General features: G+C 36.0%; 1 long non-coding RNA gene across 1 annotated transcript in view; it reads left to right on the forward strand.

Moving 5' to 3' along the window:
• The window catches only part of LOC308189932, a 19,924-nt gene extending 12,639 nt beyond the window's left edge, over positions 1-7,285 (forward strand). Inside the window, exons 3-5 of the long non-coding RNA XR_013946740.1 lie at positions 2,987-3,163; positions 3,883-3,975; positions 6,411-7,285. This is a non-coding gene — a long non-coding RNA (uncharacterized lncRNA). The remainder of the gene's footprint in view (positions 1-2,986; positions 3,164-3,882; positions 3,976-6,410) is intronic.
• Positions 7,286-14,828: the final 7,543 nt, after the last annotated feature.

Consider the following 14,828-nt stretch of genomic DNA (forward strand, 5'->3'; position numbering starts at 1 on the left):
AAGGAATTTAAGAAACAGAATGGAAAAAATGCTGGGCAATCAAAACAGGTTTTGTGCCATAAAGTGTGCTGTACATCACACTTTAATGATTCTGAATAATTTGTCTGTAAAAATACACTTACTTATTTTGAGATGATCTATAATAAAAAGAATAAAATCATGTAAAAAAATTTCCAGAGATCACTTGACCAAGTTAAGTTTTGGCTCAAAACACCAGCATGTTTAAAACAATCTTACACACTTGAATAATAAGACTTCAAAGACTTCTTCTGCAGTACTATAGCAAAGGAGTGTGTCAGACACAGTGTTATAGACATGCTGATTTGAAATAAAAAGAATTGGTTGCAAGGGACTTAACTGTCCTCAATCTTTGCACTTGATCCTAGTTGCTGTCCTTGAAAACTGCATAAGTATATCGACACATATCTATAGACTCTAGTCAGCTGGCTGACAAAGTTCCCCACATATAGTGGATCTGAGTTTAACTTAGTTATGCTGTAGGGTAGGTATTACACATTTTCCAGATTTTTTGTAGCGGCTTTTAAAGTAATATTTCGCAATTTTAAATAATATATGAATTTGAAAAGGGGGAAAGTGTTCATTTCCAGTCCTGCAAGTATGTTTCTTTCAGATAAGTGAATGTGAAGACTGAAATATTATTAGGTGCTGCCAGTACAAAATGGAATACCTCCATGCACCATCTTTGACAGAAAGAACATGCTTATTTTTTTTATTATTTATTTATTTATTATTTGCACTGATAAATTTGTAATGGCAGGTATGTGTTCTGAATTTAATATTTGTCACCTAGTTCTTATGCAGAATGGCTTATATTATTGAACTCTAGGCATCTGAAGCAATACTTATGCTTATAATATATACATCTTCACATAAGGCAACAGGATTCTGTGGATCATTTCTGAACAGAGATGGGCAGATTAAGAAAAAAAAATGAAACTGTTTAAATAGGGACTTTAAACTGCTAGCTATTTTAAAACCTATATTTTTCTTATAGGAATGATTTGAGATGTCTTGGGTAGTTCTTATACTCACATTAATCAGAAGACTCAGTTGCATAACAAACAGGATGAAAAAGAATGAAGAGATGATCAGATAAATGCTCAGGTACCAGTTTTCTAGCAGAAAAATTGTATGGTAGCAGAAAGGACAAAGACAGTTCTGTCTGAGGAGGGAGAGAAGTAGACCTTCAGAAGACACAGTACTTCAACTTAGGAGGGTAGGAAGAAAATCAGTTAACAGAAGCTGATAAACCAGAGGGACTGACACTATTGCAATGTCCACTATAACCCGGAGGCCCAGCTATATAGACTCCTTCACAGCGTCCAAAAAATGTTCTGGAAAGAGGTTAATATTCTGTTTTGGAAATAAATTAGTAATGGTCCAGCAATTCTCCTACTTGTGGTGAAAGGGCTGGTGAAAATGAGGAGGCTTTATTTTTTACTTCATATCCACATTAAATTGGTCATCTGCCAAACCCAGTCCCAATGAGTGGAACAACACTTGTCTGCGTCATGAAACCAGAAAAATCAGAACTGGGGTAAAGAATCCTGCAAGGGCTGTGTGATATCCTAATATATTTTATACACTGTAAGAGCCATCCGAATCCCTTTATATGAATTTTCACCAGGAGTGGTTGTCTCCTTTCAGCACTACTAGTTCCACTCTCTACTAGCAACATGAAAAAAAAGATAATGAATTTATATAGTAAGTGTCCGCAGAGAATTCAGACATAACATGCCTAGTAAGGTATGTCTGGAGAAGACAATTTATACCAAAGGATACTGTTCCTCTCCATTCCTGCCCAGAAGTTATATCATTAGAATATCTTTTCAGACAAGATCATTCTTGTGCAGGCCATCTTGTTTTATTAATCCTTGAATTAATATCCTGCCATACAGCTAACTGACAGTTGACCTCTAGACTTTGGTGTATTTCCATGATTTATTTTGGCATTTATGTAAGCAGTTAAGTCTTCTAAGGTTTTACTGCCATTGTCGTTTCAATATTTTTGTTATCTTTCCTTGGCTTCATCTACTATTTTCCTTTCAGCCTCTTCATTTAAAATCTTTTTACTTAACACCCAACCTCTCATGCAAAATTCCTCTGTTGTCTCTCTCATTTAAAGTAAGTATTTCCAGCCCGTAGAGTAATACTATTCACAGAATCATAGAATGGCTCAGGTTGGTATGTACTTAGAGATCATCTAGTTCCAACTCCCTTGCCGTGGGCAGGGATGCCACCCACTAGCTCAGGTTGCCCAGGGCCTCATCCAAGCTGGTCTTGAACACCTCCAGGGGTGGGGCACCTACAGCTTCTCTGGGCAACCTGTTCCAGTGCTTCATCACCCTCTGAATTAAGAATTTCCTCCTAAATAGGAGGAAATTTTAGTTTTCTCTGAACTATCGCTGTTCTGCTAGTGCACAGATTTGACATATTTGCACTTTGAGAAGTAAGTTTTTAATCAGTTTATAATTTCATCAGTTCCTGTGAAGCAGTTCTCCTTTTATTCTCATCCTGAAGGAAACCTCAGCAGTGGTCAAGTTTCTTCAGTGCACATAGGAGTCTTATTCCTTAACTTCACAGCTGCCACATTTCACTTGTCCTTCTCATTATTATATATTTTTTTTCCTTCATGTTGCAGCCACTTCATCTTCTTGGCATTTATTATAAGTCAAAGCTGACCAAACTAATCTTCTAAGGTTAATTACTAATTTGATTCATCAATAACTCAAGCTTTTTTTAATATATATATATATATTATTATTTTTTCCCAGCTGTATGATGTCATCTATGTTAGTTAAGGACTTTAACTTTAGATCAGCTCAAGTCATGCCCTCTACCTCATTTATCATTCTAACTGTGTAGTTTAAGAATATGATGAAAAGCTGTGGTGATTCTATGCTTCCTTATATTATACCAAGGTTTGACTTGAACCAGCTGTTTAATTTTTCATTAATTTTTGCAGCACTGCAGGAGTCTTCAAACACAACCTTCATAATTGCAATTATCTTATCTGAATGCCGTGAGATTTTGCAGCCTTCCACAGTGCTTCCAAACAAGCTGAAATAAGTCAACAAAAAATGACAAACATCGTTACTGGACTTCCCACTTTCTACATCAGCCATCAGATCATGCATACCTAGTAAGTACAACTTCTGTCTGGCTTGAAATTACCCTAAGTGTCATTTCTTATGCTCTTAAAATGGCTTCTGTCTGTGAATTATTGCTTTCACTGGGATTTTCCTGATGTGTACCTCAGCAGAATCTTTTTATCAAGTCAGTTCAGCTGTTAATTGTAGTCAGCTCTTTCATCTCTCTTCTGCTTCCCGAACATGTTTCATTCAAAACTGAATGTAGAGTCATAATGTTCCCAAAAATTCTTTTAACTTCAGACTTTGCATTAGCCACTGTCTCATCTCTACTCATGCATTTTGTACACTCATTCTACTTTTTTTGCTTGTTTTTAAGTTTTTGAGTTTTCTTTCCAAAATTTATACTACTCCCGTTTAAATAATTTTCATGCCTTACAGTGATGCTTTCATACTTTCAGCTTTCCCCAGAACTCTGATTTCTTTTTGTATCTTAATCTTTGCATAGCTTATCCAGCTATTTCTGAGTTTATTTTCCAATTGTATTCTTTCCTGCATTCAGTTTTGGTTCCCTGAATATTTCCTGTCCAGTCTGTAATGAGATTTCTTCATCAAAACAAATTAATGGGCTGAGAAATGGCCTAAATGTCACCTTGTATGCCATCCGCATAGAGCTTTCCTTTTGTCAAAATCAAATTTGACTTCAACTACAACCATTTCTGGAGTCTCAGAGTTCTGTTTCTTTTTTTTTTTTACTTAATCTTTCCCACAGGCCTTTCATGACAACTGGCATTTTCTATCTTCCTGTCTTTACCAGCCAATGCCATTACTAATAATAAAGTGCTCTCTCTTTCTTTTAGACTGGGTAAGTGGTGAATTTCATAAAACTTTCTGATGTATTTATGAGAAATCCACCTGCAGCCTATAATTAGGCAACGCTCAACTTTGCCTTGGTCATGATGAGAAGAAAAAAAAAAAAGACTGACAGAATGCAGTAATATTACCAAGATTTACTTGGTTTTAATACATTTGTCAAGCAGCTGAATAACAACATCTTTAAAAGTAAAAATAATAAAAAAAAAAGGCCGCTTTCGAGAATTATCAGCTACCTGCACTGACACATGGTCTTATCATCTGTTAAAATAAGGCTGCAGAAATCCATACGGAACCACTGAAATAATAACACATTACCAACTTGTGAGAATTGTTTTTGTAATATGATGATTTCATCATTAAAATAATTATGTTTTTAAAATGATTAGCCCTTACAGTCACCATTTAAAAGTAAACTGTGACTATTATTCTCGGATTTCTGACCAGTTTTGTTTCATTTAATGGGTGGGTTGCTATCAGATGTTTGGCAGACTAAAAAGCAAATTAAGTTTCTTAGCCTATGGAAATATCTATTAACTGTACACATTTCCCAACTTCAAAATACATCCTTGAAAATTACAGTTGATTAGACTCTTTGTTGTGAATTGCAGAACAAAAGCTGAAAATTCTGCTCTGCGTTTCGTTTATTATATCAAACAATGATGCAATTCCATCATTGTGTAGCATAAAAGGTGCATTCGTGTTTGAAGAATGCAGTGTCCATAAGGTTTAATCTGTAGTTTTATGTTCTGAGAGGTTTGTAAATCGATTCTTCACTAGGTGCTGTAACTCTTGTGGATTGAAGATAAATTGCTGAATTCTAAGAGAATACAACACAAAGAAAACCATTAGCCTTGACAATTCATAAACAAAGTAAAGAACATTATTCACTCTTTGTTCTTGTAAAACAGTACCCACGTTTCAAACACTAAAAAGGATGCTCACATAAATCATTGCAATTATTTAGTCAAAATGAATTTGTTTATGAACAAATGTACCAAAAGAAAAAAGGTTGGTTCCTTTACAAGTAAATGTAAGGAGGAGAGGCAGGAGGAGCCTTCATCATAACCCCAACAGCTATGTTGTATTATTAACCCAAAGCTATATTTTTGTTTTCAGCCTTTATTCCTTTATTGTCTCAGTTTTGCTGATCTATTCCCCTACCAGAAAAAAAAAGTCTGAAGCACATAGAATACTTGTAGGTCAGAGGTTCCCGGTGTCTGTGCACCATGGTGACAGTCTCAGGAGATTTTCAAGCAGTAAGAGTTTTCACAAATCTCTCATGGAAATCTTAGGGCTACTAGAGGTTAGGAGGCTTTGGACTTGGTTCAGTTTTTTTTTATTTTTATTTTTATTTTTTTTCCCCTATATGCATTTGTCTACAGCCTTTGTGAATTTACAATTCCCTGGATCACTTGGCTGCCTAGTCCCAGAAATTAAAATATATTTTACTTTTCTTTCTGTGACATTAAAAATGCATTGCAATGAATAATATAGTAGGTCTGTGTATAAAACTAAAGCTTCTGCATCCCTTTTAAATGTTTGTTCTTTAGCAGAGATTCTCTGAGGGAAACGTATTGAAAGGATGAACAGTAATTTAATTTTTTATCATAAGCATTAGTGGCAAATAAAGGACAAAAGTACTTTGCAGCGCTGAAGAAAAGGAAAAGATATTTATCAGGGGAAACTACTGCATCCAAACTGAGTCTCTGGCAGTGCATTCTTCTTCCTTTCAAAGAGAGGCAATAAGGAGATTAATACGCAGGATCTAGAAACATTTCCTATTTATGTCGTAAGCAGAAAATACTAAAGTAACTTACCATGAAAGTGTGCTTAAAAAAGGGCACAGCAAATAGATTAAAGCCTTTGTGAGAAAAGAGGTTACTGGTAAATCACTTTTTAAATTATGAAAAGAAAATGAGTAACTGCACTTTTTTTCCAGAAGAACATTTTGGGGAAAGTTAAAACTAATAATAGGTCTGATCATCATCTCATACATACCAGCATTATTATCTCTGATACAGGGAAGACCTGCACTTTATGGAAGGCATCCTATAAAAACTGTTCCAGGAGTTTGCCAAATGTTCATAGATTTGAAATATCATGGCACATCACTGCAATTACATGGGGAAAAATTAAGTGCTGCTGTAAGCAGAAGTAATTATTGAGGTTGATAGAAGTGTAGCCATGTATAGAACTCTTCAGTTCAGGGACTGTTCGTGATGTTATTACTCACGCATGCACAACTTTTTCAGATATCAATGTAAACTTGTACATAACAAGGAATGGGTCTTTGTGCACTGCCAAATAGCAGGAAAGAGCAAAAACAGCAGTAGTGCTCCTCTCCCTTCCTAAAAGAAATGTCTGTCAAAATAGTGGAAGTTTTAAAAATACAGCATCAAACTTATTATTTAATTTTCTTTGCAGATATTTCATGAATTGTAATCCTTCATAAAAGCCAACAGACTGTTTGGTTTCAGTAGGCCAAATGGATTTATTGTGACATTTGCTGCCAGTCCCTTCCTGCTTCAGAAGTGCTGTCCCAGGGTTGTATTGCTTTGCATCAAAGAATGAGCTTTTTCATCAGGAAAAATTTCAGACCAAGCCCAAAGATGCTCCTATGTTTTGGTGAACTACACAAAGTTAAGCAAGAATATCCTGCAATATATCACAGTGCAGTAAATTGTAAATAAAAAACTTGTAGTTTCTGGAGTAGCTGTTTCAAAAACAAAACAAGCAAACAAACAAAAAACATAACAGTGAACCACTAGTGTTTGCTTTGTATTGTGTCTGTGTCTCCTAGCTCTAGTAGTTGCACATCTCTTTCTCTCATATATCACCCACAGAAACATTAATGAGAGAAAAAGAGAATTTTCTTGCTATAAATTGTAATCATCTTTATGCCTGGCAGTACCTCAACAACATGACTACTCTAGCAACTCACCAGAATTTGATAACAGTAAAATAAATGAGTATCGCGCACACCGACTGTCCTGAGATCTGCCTAATATGGGGCTTGTCAGAAGGCAAAGGAAACTGAGTATCAGAAGAAATCTCTCATGTGGAGGCCTTGCCATGAGGTTACTAGCCATGAACAAGACTATCCCAGATGATGATAATTTCCATGTGAACTGCTTCCAATACACAGTATAATTTGTTTTGAAAGTGCCAATTTCAAGTTGAAGACACTGTTACAAAGTGTTACTATTTTTACTGTTGCCCTTGATATTGTTGTAAGCACAATTATCATTTTTTGGGGAGCAATGGCGGAATTAAAATGGTTTAATATTCAAAGACAGAAAGTATCGATATTTAATGATTGTATTTTGTCACCCTTCTCACAGTAAATCAAGTATATTAGTGATGGAACATAAAGTAACAAGTCACATCGAACGTGCCTATCCTACAATCCGGTTCCATAAATAAAAGACAAACGACAGCATTTTGCACTTCAGTTTACCACCTCTGCACGTGTTGCAAGCTTATAAGAGCAATACAAAGACCATCATGGAAAACACCTCAACGTCAAGGCTTTCTGGTTTATTCTGCAATATGGGGATGTTAAGACAAGCCTTATCAATTACTCATAACTGGGAATGACTGCAGACTTTGGTACACCAATACTTTCTACATAGCATGTGGCAGTTGTATCACTGCCCTTTTTTTTCAGCTTCCTGATGTTTTGAAGATCCTCAGCTTGCAATTTAGATTATTAAAACCCTGTTTTGAGAAAAGACAAGTAAGGCAAGAGTTCACTGCAGCTCTTTCTCAGAAACATGGATGTGCCCCAAAACAGAGAGTTTGTTCAAAAATACATAGTAATCTAATCCAGTGTGATGTAACCTAATCACTGAGTCAAAGCCTCGTACAGAAGATCTTGAACCTGGAACCACTGATATGGTTTCATACGTTTATTTTGTTTATGCATGTATAGATGCAGTCGTGAGTTGTGTGGGCAGAAGCTAAAAAAAGTCAACTGTACAGTCTATACTTTAATAGTATTAGACTGTGAAGCACAGAATATATAGGAAATCTTATGGAAAGCTTACTTTTATGCCATAGAATTGAAAAAGTTTTCTGGCATTAAGAAGCCTGAGGGGGAAAAAGAAAAAAAAAAAAAAAAAGTAGCCATTTTACAGGTTTTTTTTTTTTTTTTTTGTTAAGAAAAAAAATGAAATCAATTTGGGAAGTAAAAATACAGGTCACAAAAAGAACAGGTAAGAACACATAAGGAGCAAATGGACAGAAGGAGGAGTTGCATAGAGGAATGCCTATTTTGTGAAAGCACTTGAAAGCACTATGAAAAATAACAATGGTCTCCGAGGGTTCCTAATGGAGCAGTCTCATTCTGTGATTTGTACAGAAGACTCTCAGATATAGTCAGCATCTTCAAATGTCACTATTTTTCATCTCTAATCTCTCTAGTGGTTGTCCACCTGGGGATCTCCTGGCAATTAAACTGTTAATCTTTTTGCACCTGGAAGACTAAACTTTGTCACCTTTCCTTGAACAGAACTTTCTCTGTGGACATCCAGGACATTGGACTGGAGTCAGGATTTCTCTACTATTGCCACCTAAAATGTAAAATCTAATTGTCAGTCTTCTGTAATGAATTCATGCAACAAGAAAAATAAATATTTCCTGAACGCTGAGCAATAGCAGTAACCTAGGGAATTAGTGTTGTTTTACAGTTTCAGGACTTGTAAATCAGCTATCTCTAACACCGTGAACTTGGATAAGCAGCCTGATTTATACATTTCTGATTCCTCATCTCTAAATATGGAATAAAAATACTTTGTTTCTAAAAGACATTCTAAGATGTGTAATTAACACACAGATTTGAGGATATGTCTACTATGCATGTACTAATTTTGATATTTTGATATTCCAAGGTGTGGGTTTATTTTTCTCTTTTGGTACATGCTGATGGCTATTTTGTGCATATGAAATCCTGAACAGTTCACAAAGCCAAAACAGAGAAGTATTCTCCAGGAAATAAGCAAACTGGGAGTGGAATATGGACAAGTCATGAAAATAGTATGTGGAAAATTTAGGTAATCATGATTATCCATTAAGCCTCCTAAAACTACTAAAGAGATATCCCTACACCCACCTCTATCCCAAGAGTCCTTTTACCAGGAAGTTGTTAGAAAGAAGTTAAGAAAACAATTTTCCACACATCATCCCTTTAAATGATAGAATTCAATCAATCTCTGTAACATTCTGTGGGAGTCAAAAGGAGAAAGGGAATCAACAACGAAATATATTCCAGAGGCAGGAACTACAATGTAGATGTTAATTTGTTCAGGCACAGCCTAAACTGCTGGCTTCCTCAGGATGAGATTATATTATCAGGAGAAGGCTTGCCTAATACTTTTATTCTTTCTTACGCTGTTACTGCTGCGCCCTTGCCAGGTGGCCATGAGACAAGGTGACCCTTGGTTCTGACCTAGTTGAACCACTCATATTCTCACGCCACAGGATTATCTCCCACTGGAAATGAAAACCACAGCACTTTCTGTGTTTCTTCTTTACAAAGCAAGGAAGAAAAAATAATAGGAAAAAAGAGCCCGACTACTTGTGGTCACAGTCCTCAAGCCAGCTCAGTCATGGTGCTGGGAAAGCGAGGCCAGGATGTGAGAGGGGTGGCAGGCTGGGGGAGACGCTGAGGAGTGCAGAGCCATCCCTGCAGCCTCTACGTGCGTGAGGTGGAGGAGGCACTACACAACTGAATCCATCATCCAGGTAACATGTCACAGGAGGCTCCAAATTACAGTCAAGCTCTTTAATAAGGTCCTAATACCCTGTGGCCAAAAGTTAATGCTCCCTGAGCTCGTTTAGTGGAAAAATAAGACTGTAGTTCTGCTCCAGTATATAGTGGCTATCATGGTCTCAGAGTAGTTACCTAAAAGTGAAGTTAGATGTAGTGAACAGAGGAAAAAAATACAACTGCGGTGGGAATCCTGACTGAGGGTGTCAGTAGAAATGTCCATACTGCCAGCAGAGCAGCCTTACAGCCCTCATCACAAGTTATTTTTTTCACATAATAAGACCAGCGTGAGGAAGGAAAATCATAATGCAGATTCTTGTTCTCTACATTTTTCTGAGCACAGGCTTGATATCTGCAGTGTCTCACAAGCACTAAAGGTACTAAACATTTTCAATAGAACTCTGCACTGTATTGCAGAAGGAAAAAAAAAGAAAAAAAAAAGAAAAAAAAAAAAGAAAGATTTTTCCCATATGAAGGCTATGCTGAATGGAAATCTTTAGAAGTCTAGAAACACCTGGACAAAAAATGTCTGAATATTTTTCTTACTTGTTCTATAACAGCATTTCTCTGACTTCCACACATGATATTTTGATGCCTTTTTTTTTTTTTAATTCTTTGCAACTGATCGTGTTATGCTTTAATGCAAGTCACAAAACTTTATGTATCACATTATACCTCATTTTCTCAGGCTGTTTACTCCGATTTACATAAAAAGGGGAAGAATAATACAGTTAAATTGTTCTGTAGGTCACTGTTAAGTAGTAAAGTAACTGAAGTCAAATACTGGAATAAGTTCCAGATGGCTGCTTCTTTTAAGTTCAATAAAGAATGACTGCAGTGGTAGCAAATTGATCATTTTTGTTGGAAGACTATTGTGCTGTATTGTTACTAATCAACAGCACCACCTTCTGCCCAAATAGCAACATGACACCTAGGAGAGGTGTAACCTGGCAAGCTTATTTCAGTGACTTTATGCAAAACACAAATCAGTTTTCTCAGTTGTTGGCTGGCTGTGTAAGAAATTACACAGAAGAGCATTCTGTAAATGTTGCAGTCAGATAATCAGTCTTGGATGATTACATGGAAAGAAAAAGAAATACTTGTTTGAGGTGTTTGTGTTTCTTTTTTCTTTTAAAAAAATAAAAAATAAAAATCATTCCTATTTCCCCACCAGCATCATCACCACCTTGAAGGTCCTTTTCCATACATCACAAACTAGCACCAGTGATCTAACAGTTGGTGTAAATGATGTGATTTCCAAATAAAATACAACGTTGGGAAGACATTTTTTTCTTGTCACTTCCTAATTCAAAAATTGTGCAGAAGAGCTCACACATCTCATCATATCAACAGATATTTTTAAAATATTTCAGTGTATAATCCAGTAGGTATTGATAACTCCTAAAGTTCACGAGCTACCTAGTATGACAGCCAGTGAAGTCAGTGTCATTACTGCCTGGTTCTGTTTAGGAAAAAAAGAAAAAAGAAAAAAAAAAGAAAAAAGAAAAACATATGCTAAATTTGTATTTTAAGTACTCTTCGTAACTGTTTCTTACGTCAACTTCTCATGCTTCTGCTGGCAGCAAATTAAATGGTGCAGAAATCTGATGTACCTAAGGAAACTGCCAAAACTGCTTTTAATTCGCTATCATTATTATACATGTAGGCATCTTGGAAGGAAATAACAGGCAAATAATTCAACACTTATGGTTATATCTATTGAATATATATATATAGTTGAACGTCTAACAGCGCTTCAATAATATGCTGCAGATAAGAGATTACAACAATTAAAAAAAAAGTTTATTTAAAAATTGTGTGAAATTAGTCCAGTGCAAGAATGACATAAGCATGAGACTGAAGGATCATGACTAAATTTTCAATGCATTTTCTGGAGCAGGCAGATTCAAGGAACATCATCTTCTGGTAACTATCAAGCAGATCCTTTCTGGCAATGTCATCTTTACCTGCGTATTGAAAGTCAGTCATAAAACAGTTTAATATGCATTTCTTTGGTAGAGACAGTGTGCAATGTATGTTTTTTGTTTGTTTGTTTGTTTGTTTTTTAATCTGTCATATGTGTTAAGTTCCCACCATAAAATTCACTAGAATAAAATGGATAATACTAGTGTTTCTTGGCTCTCCCCTTACATTAACTGTATTATTAGTTACTGTCTTTGCCATCTTCTGTTGTCTGGCTTTCAGGAACAGCATTAATAGAAGTGGAGATGTATCATTTTATCAGGACTTCATATTTTGAAATAGCCAGGATGATCTCACATTTTCTGCTTCCCACATAAAAGCTGACTTGGAAAAGAGAGATTTTTCTCCCTGCAATCAATAGCTGAACAAGCAGTATCCAACACAAACATCTATAGTCTAGACATTAAAGCAAACCTTTCAGCAGCACATCCTGATTTCTGCTATGGAGCATGACCATAGCAGTTTATTAAAGTATCTCTTTCTGTTTCCAAGTTAATGCTTTGTAGCACAAACCCCAGACCTCAGAGACTTTTCTCCCTGCAAGAAAAGGTTTATGACAAAGGTTTCAAGAAGTAAGAGGTCTGGATTGGAACAGTAGAATGTCGTTCAAAACTGTTAATTAACATCTTACAGGATTTGTAGTTAGACACTGTAACGGGACCCTGCAGGCCAAGTAAGCAAGGGAGAAGCCAGCCCCACCAGGATGTATAAAAGAAAGACAGCCTTAAAACTTTTCTTACAAATTTTTTTAAGTTTAAACTCTTAAACTCTTTAAGAGAGAAAAATCTTTCCCAGTGTGTTTTCAGGGATTTTCTGGCTGTTTGCTGGTTGTGTTCCATTTCCTTTCACATACAAAGTAATATTATGTTTTCCAGCAATCCCAAGATTTTTTACACAATGAAAAGTAGCAGAATCTGACCCTTCATTATTATATAATATGTCATTTAAGTACATAGCAAAAACATGTGAGTGAACAATTTAATATTTTACTTTGCAAGGACAGAGAAACTAAAGATGGTGATTACAAATCACTCTGGGGCACATGTATAAACTCCAAGTAATCCACCGAAGAGAGATAACGCTAGCATATAATGGGAGCAAGGAGATCAGTATTCCCTTTTCACTGTAATACTAGGAAACATTAATATGCATTGCTCTGCTAATACAATGTGCGTTGTTTAGCAAAGTCAGAGAACAAGGCAAAAAAAAGAAAGAACAAGATTAGAAACCCATGAAAGCGTGTCCTGTACACTGATTGGCTGGAAAATGCTCTTGTGTTGCAGCTGAGCAGCTACAAACCAGAAAGTCATTTCATTACTACCAAAACAGAATGTCAAAATCAGAATTTCTTTCTATCGCCTTGGAGCCTGTCTTTACCACAAGTTATAGCTTTTCTAGTATGTAGTCTTTGCTTCCTGGCATTTCACAGACAATTTTTCATAGTAATAATTAGGATCTAGGATGTTATAAATGCCTGCTGAAAATCTAGTATCCCACTAAGAAATATTTTCTTTGTACCAGTCTTCTAATTTAATCATACAAACAAAATACTGCTGCACAAAACACTTGGAAATGGCTTCCAGCATGGTAAATGTTTCCATCCGTGGGCTGGCATAGACTTCTGAGGTCTTTGGCTGCGAAGCAGGTAACAGTTCTGAAACCCTTCTCATGGCTTTGGCTTTTGTAACCCAGCACAGCTGTAGAAAAGGATTCTTTTCATGCAGAATTTCAACACTCTCACTTTTCAGAAATACCTTTTTTTTTTTCTTTTTTCTTTCTTTCTCTCTCTTGCAGGCCTTAACCAGATATTACATCTGCTGATAACCTCTCACCTTGCTGTTAGTCTGGTAAGTGCCATATGCATTCCCCATGTCCCAACATGTTTTTTTTTTTTTCTGTTCACATATATTTACTGACACTATAAAACGACCTTGAAATATTATAATGTCCAACCCCCTTGTTCCAAGTGTCTGGTGAGAAATGCCCTATTCTTCATTCACAGAATAGGAAACTGTGTCAGTATAGTTCCACAAGCCATATGGGAAAATAATTTTTTATTTGTTTAGGTTTAGCTGTTAACAGGAGTTAAGTAGTGTGGAGTTAGGGGAAATTCAGGTCTTGAAATGTAGATTGAGTTTGCAAAACCATTAAAATTTATTTTCCAACTGAGAATTTTAAGGTTAAGCCATTAACTTTGTGAATTTGCAGAGGTTTCCCAGAAGCTTACTCAAATCTAGTGTTTGTAACATGTTAAATCCATTCTACTTATTACCCTAATAGCATAAATGACCACTCGTGCAATGGAGAGTGACAAGATATTCCTAACAGTGCCTCTGAAAACTCAAGGTCACTTTGAAAAGAGGTAACCTAGAGATACAACTGTATTAAACAAGAGTTTTCTGAAGCTTTATGTATACTCTCCAATCATTTGTGCTTAGGCATAAGCAGACAGAAAGACTATCCATAACAAAGTTTCAGTGGTAAACCTAGGGAAGTCTTTAGGAGTTGTTTTTTTTTTTGTGTGTGTGTGTGTGTGTGTGTGTGTTTTGTTTTGTTTGGTTTGGTTTGGTTTAACAACAATAATAAGGAACATAGCAGGCAACACAAAGGACAGTGGTAATGAACACAGATACTGTTTATTTGAAATATTTAAGAAGAGACTAAGATTTTACCTTTTTAATTTTCTGGACACCTATGCTCACTTTCCATGAAAATCTGAAAACAATCTGCAGGTTCATATTCCTCTGGTCAAATGAGATGAGCTCTGTTTGATGAAAGTAGCATTTCAGTGGGGAGGAAGATTGCTGAACCATCTCTCAGCTGCCTCCAAAGTAGCGATAACAGCATACCAGAAAAGTGTCAGACATAATTAGGCCTTTCTAACTACATTAGGGGGGTATGAGACTTTTCCAAACTGAAGAGGTTGTACAGATCTTTATGTTTGAATGTCTTGTGCTAGAGGTCTGATAAAAACAGGAGGAGCCTACCTGCTCAGTAAATGAACTCCTGAGATAAAATACTTCCTTCAGAATTTGTAATATAAACCTTTTTGTTCTAGGACAAGAGAATGGTAGAAAAGTGTAACAAATACT

This window comes from Anser brachyrhynchus (assembly GCF_964034855.1).
Source record: "Anser brachyrhynchus genome assembly, chromosome: 2".
NCBI lineage: Eukaryota > Metazoa > Chordata > Aves > Anseriformes > Anatidae > Anser > Anser brachyrhynchus.